Raw genomic sequence first — 6,000 nt, 5'->3', positions numbered from 1 at the left:
ATTCACTGTACATAGTCTGCTCTCTAGCGGTAAAAGACGTGAACTACAATGCTATGGATGACGCCACACAATATAGATTTGAAACTCGGGTATAGTTTCAATGTCGGAGTTAAAACTCGGCTTGCAGTTTCCGAATGCCATACGTAATGGGTGTTGTCAAAATTTGCTTTAACAATTGAAGTGGAAAAAGAAAAAAAAAGCTTACAGCACCTGGTATTCCCAGGCGGTCTCCCATCCAAGTACTAACCAGGCCCGACCCTGCTTAGCTTCCGAGATCGGACGAGATCGGGCGTTCTCAGGGTAGTATGGCCGTAAGCCATGGTTGAGTGCAAAATAATGCATTTTATAGATACAATCGCCCCTGAAAACCAAGACTTGGCGTTTCATGGAAACATGGCTATCATGAAAAGTTATTGACAGCTTTTTATGTGGTAGCACAAATTTGCCATTGCGACCTGCATTTTGCTGTATCAAAGTAAATGTCATGAAAAGTGGAAAAACCCTACATGGAAGTGCAATGTGTTTTTTTTTTTTTTTTTTACGGATAAAGACTGCAGCTTTGAGTTCACAGGGAGCCAGCCTCTTTATTCACTGTACATAGTCTGCTCTCTAGCGGTAAAAGACGTGAACTACAATGCTATGGATGACGCCACACAATATAGATTTGAAACTCGGGTATAGTTTCAATGTCGGAGTTAAAACTCGGCTTGCAGTTTCCGAATGCCATACGTAATGGGTGTTGTCAAAATTTGCTTTAACAATTGAAGTGGAAAAAGAAAAAAAAAGCTTACAGCACCTGGTATTCCCAGGCGGTCTCCCATCCAAGTACTAACCAGGCCCGACCCTGCTTAGCTTCCGAGATCGGGCGTTCTCAGGGTAGTATGGCCGTAAGCCATGGTTGAGTGCAAAATAATGCATTTTATAGATACAATCGCCCCTGAAAACCAAGACTTGGCGTTTCATGGAAACATGGCTATCATGAAAAGTTATTGACAGCTTTTTATGTGGTAGCACAAATTTGCCATTGCGACCTGCATTTTGCTGTATCAAAGTAAATGTCATGAAAAGTGGAAAAACCCTACATGGAAGTGCAATGTGTTTTTTTTTTTTTTTTTACGGATAAAGACTGCTGCTTTGAGTTCACAGGGAGCCAGCCTCTTTATTCACTGTACATAGTCTGCTCTCTAGCGGTAAAAGAGGTGAACTACAATGCTATGGATGACGCCACACAATATAGATTTGAAACTCGGGTATAGTTTCAATGTCGGAGTTAAAACTCGGCTTTCAGTTTCCGAATGCCATACGTAATGGGTGTTGTCAAAATTTGCTTTAACAATTGAAGTGGAAAAAAAAAAAAAAAAAAAAGCTTACAGCACCTGGTATTCCCAGGCGGTCTCCCATCCAAGTACTAACCAGGCCCGACCCTGCTTAGCTTCCGAGATCGGACGAGATCGGGCGTTCTCAGGGTAGTATGGCCGTAAGCCATGGTTGAGTGCAAAATAATGCATTTTATAGATACAATCGCCCCTGAAAACCAAGACTTGGCGTTTCGTGGAAACATGGCTATCATGAAAAGTTATTGACAGCTTTTTATGTGGTAGCACAAATTTGCCATTGCGACCTGCATTTTGCTGTATCAAAGTAAATGTCATGAAAAGTGGAAAAACCCTACATGGAAGTGCAATGTGTTTTTTTTTTTTTTTTACGGATAAAGACTGCTGCTTTGAGTTCACAGGGAGCCAGCCTCTTTATTCTTAGACTTAGACTTAGACTTAGACAGAACTTTATTGTCATTTTGTCAACACTAGGTGTACAAAACGAAATTTCGTTGCATACGGCTTTCAACAATGTAGAGGTATTTCGGCTGGTTAAAAAAAAAAGTGACATTCTATATAAAAAAATGAAATAAGATAATTATAAAGTACAAAGTGCAGCAGTGATAAAGTATGTGAACAGTGCAGGAGACAAAAGCAGTATTTACAAGTGTGCAGAGGAATGCTACGTTTAAATGTTCAACAGTCTGACGACAGCAGGGAAAAAACTATTGCAGAACCTGGTGGACCTGCAGCGGATGCTGCGAAACCTCTTCCCAGAGGGCAGCAGGGAGAACAGTCCATGGTGGGGGTGTGATGGGTCACTGATAATATTTCGGGCTCGGGACACGCAGCGCTGGGATGACAAGTCCTGAATGGAGGGAAGAGGAGCCCCGATGATCCTCTCTGCTGTCCTCACCACTCTCCTCAGGTTCTTCCAATCGGAGGCGCAGCAACCTCCACACCACACCGAGAGACAGCTTGTCAGAATGCTCTCTATGGTGCTTCGGTAGAACGTCCTCATGATGGGTGGGGGCAGGTGGGCTCTCCTCATCCTCCGCAGGAAGTACAAGCGCTTCTGTGCCCTCTTGACCAGTGTTGTGGTGTTCACAGTCCAGGTGAGGTCGTCTGTGATGTGGACTCCCAGGAATTTAGTGCTGCTGACCACCTCCACAGCTGAGCTGTTGATGATCAGTGGAGCGTGGTGAGGCTGGTTCTTCCTGAAGTCGACGATGATCTCCTTCGTCTTCTCCACATTCAGGATCAGGCTATTTTCTCTGCACCAGCCCACCAACTGCTCCACCTCCTCTCTGTAGTCCAGGTCGTTGTTGTCCCTGATGAGGCCCACCACCGTTGTGTCGTCTGCAAACTTCACGATGTGATTGGTGGTGAACCTGGGGGCGCAGTCGTGTGTCATCAGGGTGAACAGCAGGGGGCTCAGGACGCAGCCCTGAGGGGAGCCTGTGCTGAGGGTGATGACATCTGAGGTGTTCTGTCCGACCCGGACTGACTGAGGTCTGTTGGTGAGGAAGTCTAGCAGCCAGTTCCGAAGGGGGGTGCTGAAGCCCAGGTGTTCCAGTTTTTCCACCAGATGTTGTGGAATGATGGTGTTAAACGCTGAGCTGAAGTCCAGGAACAACAACCGCACGTGGGTGTTCCTCTCCTCCAGGTGAGCCAGGCTCAGGTGAAGAACGGAGGAGATGGCATCCTCAGTGGAGCGGTTCTGCCGGTAGGCAAACTGGAACGGATCGAATGTTGGGGGGAGTCCGGAGACGATGTGATCTTTGAGCAGCCTTTCGAAGCACTTCATCATTCACTGTACATAGTCTGCTCTCTAGCGGTAAAAGACGTGAACTACAATGCTATGGATGACGCCACACAATATAGATTTGAAACTCGGGTATAGTTTCAATGTCGGAGTTAAAACTCGGCTTGCAGTTTCCGAATGCCATACGTAATGGGTGTTGTCAAAATTTGCTTTAACAATTGAAGTGGAAAAAGAAAAAAAAAGCTTACAGCACCTGGTATTCCCAGGCGGTCTCCCATCCAAGTACTAACCAGGCCCGACCCTGCTTAGCTTCCGAGATCGGACGAGATCGGGCGTTCTCAGGGTAGTATGGCCGTAAGCCATGGTTGAGCGCAAAATAATGCATTTTATAGATACAATCGCCCCTGAAAACCAAGACTTGGCGTTTCATGGAAACATGGCTATCATGAAAAGTTATTGACAGCTTTTTATGTGGTAGCACAAATTTGCCATTGCGACCTGCATTTTGCTGTATCAAAGTAAATGTCATGAAAAGTGGAAAAACCCTACATGGAAGTGCAATGTGTTTTTTTTTTTTTTTTTTACGGATAAAGACTGCTGCTTTGAGTTCACAGGGAGCCAGCCTCTTTATTCACTGTACATAGTCTGCTCTCTAGCGGTAAAAGACGTGAACTACAATGCTATGGATGACGCCACACAATATAGATTTGAAACTCGGGTATAGTTTCAATGTCGGAGTTAAAACTCGGCTTGCAGTTTCCGAATGCCATACGTAATGGGTGTTGTCAAAATTTGCTTTAACAATTGAAGTGGAAAAAAAAAAAAAAAAAGCTTACAGCACCTGGTATTCCCAGGCGGTCTCCCATCCAAGTACTAACCAGGCCCGACCCTGCTTAGCTTCCGAGATCGGGCGTTCTCAGGGTAGTATGGCCGTAAGCCATGGGTAATCACAAAATCATGCATTTTATAGAAACAATCGCCCCTGAAAACCAAGACTTGGCGTTTCATGGAAACATGGCTATCATGAAAAGTTATTGATAGCTTTTTATGTGGTAGCACAAATTTGCCATTGCGACCTGCATTTTGCTGTATCAAAGTAAATGTCATGAAAAGTGGAAAAACCCTACATGGAAGTGCAATGTGTTTTGTTTTTTGTTTTTTTACTGATAAAGACTGCTGCTTTGAGTTCACAGGGAGCCAGCCTCTTTATTCACTGTACATAGTCTGCTCTCTAGCGGTAAAAGACGTGAACTACAATGCTATGGATGACGCCACACAATATAGATTTGAAACTCGGGTATAGTTTCAATGTCGGAGTTAAAACTCGGCTTGCAGTTTCCGAATGCCATACGTAATGGGTGTTGTCAAAATTTGCTTTAACAATTGAAGTGGAAAAAGAAAAAAAAAGCTTACAGCACCTGGTATTCCCAGGCGGTCTCCCATCCAAGTACTAACCAGGCCCGACCCTGCTTAGCTTCCGAGATCGGACGAGATCGGGCGTTCTCAGGGTAGTATGGCCGTAAGCCATGGGTAATCACAAAATCATGCATTTTATAGAAACAATCGCCCCTGAAAACCAAGACTTGGCGTTTCATGGAAACATGGCTATCATGAAAAGTTATTGATAGCTTTTTATGTGGTAGCACAAATTTGCCATTGCGACCTGCATTTTGCTGTATCAAAGTAAATGTCATGAAAAGTGGAAAAACCCTACATGGAAGTGCAATGTGTTTTGTTTTTTGTTTTTTTACTGATAAAGACTGCTGCTTTGAGTTCACAGGGAGCCAGCCTCTTTATTCACTGTACATAGTCTGCTCTCTAGCGGTAAAAGACGTGAACTACAATGCTATGGATGACGCCACACAATATAGATTTGAAACTCGGGTATAGTGTCAATGTCGGAGTTAAAACTCGGCTTGCAGTTTCCGAATGCCATACGTAATGGGTGTTGTCAAAATTTGCTTTAACAATTGAAGTGGAAAAAGAAAAAAAAAGCTTACAGCACCTGGTATTCCCAGGCGGTCTCCCATCCAAGTACTAACCAGGCCCGACCCTGCTTAGCTTCCGAGATCGGACGAGATCGGGCGTTCTCAGGGTAGTATGGCCGTAAGCCATGGTTGAGTGCAAAATAATGCATTTTATAGATACAATCGCCCCTGAAAACCAAGACTTGGCGTTTCATGGAAACATGGCTATCATGAAAAGTTATTGACAGCTTTTTATGTGGTAGCACAAATTTGCCATTGCGACCTGCATTTTGCTGTATCAAAGTAAATGTCATGAAAAGTGGAAAAACCCTACATGGAAGTGCAATGTGTTTTTTTTTTTTTTTTTTACGGATAAAGACTGCAGCTTTGAGTTCACAGGGAGCCAGCCTCTTTATTCACTGTACATAGTCTGCTCTCTAGCGGTAAAAGACGTGAACTACAATGCTATGGATGACGCCACACAATATAGATTTGAAACTCGGGTATAGTTTCAATGTCGGAGTTAAAACTCGGCTTGCAGTTTCCGAATGCCATACGTAATGGGTGTTGTCAAAATTTGCTTTAACAATTGAAGTGGAAAAATAAAAAAAAAGCTTACAGCACCTGGTATTCCCAGGCGGTCTCCCATCCAAGTACTAACCAGGCCCGACCCTGCTTAGCTTCCGAGATCGGACGAGATCGGGCGTTCTCAGGGTAGTATGGCCGTAAGCCATGGTTGAGTGCAAAATAATGCATTTTATAGATACAATCGCCCCTGAAAACCAAGACTTGGCGTTTCATGGAAACATGGCTATCATGAAAAGTTATTGACAGCTTTTTATGTGGTAGCACAAATTTGCCATTGCGACCTGCATTTTGCTGTATCAAAGTAAATGTCATGAAAAGTGGAAAAACCCTACATGGAAGTGCAATGTGTTTTTTTTTTTTTTTT

The 6,000-nt window shown here is 43.9% G+C and overlaps 6 non-coding genes and 2 pseudogenes across 6 annotated transcripts; all 8 read right to left on the bottom strand.

The window, feature by feature from the left end:
• Positions 1-198: 198 nt before the first annotated feature.
• LOC119118578 lies at positions 199-317 on the bottom strand. Its single transcript, XR_005096779.1, has one exon. It is a non-coding gene; the product is annotated as a 5S ribosomal RNA (ribosomal RNA).
• A 467-nt stretch (positions 318-784) lies between these two features.
• LOC119118538 lies at positions 785-893 on the bottom strand (annotated as a pseudogene).
• Positions 894-1,364: 471 nt separating this feature from the next.
• Positions 1,365-1,483, bottom strand: LOC119118577. Its single transcript, XR_005096778.1, has one exon. It is a non-coding gene; the product is annotated as a 5S ribosomal RNA (ribosomal RNA).
• A 1,839-nt stretch (positions 1,484-3,322) lies between these two features.
• Positions 3,323-3,441, bottom strand: LOC119118576. The gene has a single exon (XR_005096777.1). It is a non-coding gene; the product is annotated as a 5S ribosomal RNA (ribosomal RNA).
• A 469-nt stretch (positions 3,442-3,910) lies between these two features.
• LOC119118537 lies at positions 3,911-4,019 on the bottom strand (annotated as a pseudogene).
• A 468-nt stretch (positions 4,020-4,487) lies between these two features.
• LOC119118574 lies at positions 4,488-4,606 on the bottom strand. Its single transcript, XR_005096776.1, has one exon. It is a non-coding gene; the product is annotated as a 5S ribosomal RNA (ribosomal RNA).
• Positions 4,607-5,074: 468 nt separating this feature from the next.
• On the bottom strand, positions 5,075-5,193 carry LOC119118573. Its single transcript, XR_005096775.1, has one exon. It is a non-coding gene; the product is annotated as a 5S ribosomal RNA (ribosomal RNA).
• A 467-nt stretch (positions 5,194-5,660) lies between these two features.
• Positions 5,661-5,779, bottom strand: LOC119118572. Its single transcript, XR_005096774.1, has one exon. It is a non-coding gene; the product is annotated as a 5S ribosomal RNA (ribosomal RNA).
• Positions 5,780-6,000: the final 221 nt, after the last annotated feature.

This window comes from Syngnathus acus, unplaced genomic scaffold (assembly GCF_901709675.1).
Source record: "Syngnathus acus unplaced genomic scaffold, fSynAcu1.2, whole genome shotgun sequence".
Classification (NCBI taxonomy): Eukaryota; Metazoa; Chordata; class Actinopteri; order Syngnathiformes; family Syngnathidae; genus Syngnathus; species Syngnathus acus.
Note: the sequence above shows the minus strand (reverse complement) of the source record. Positions and strands in the feature narration are given on the sequence as shown.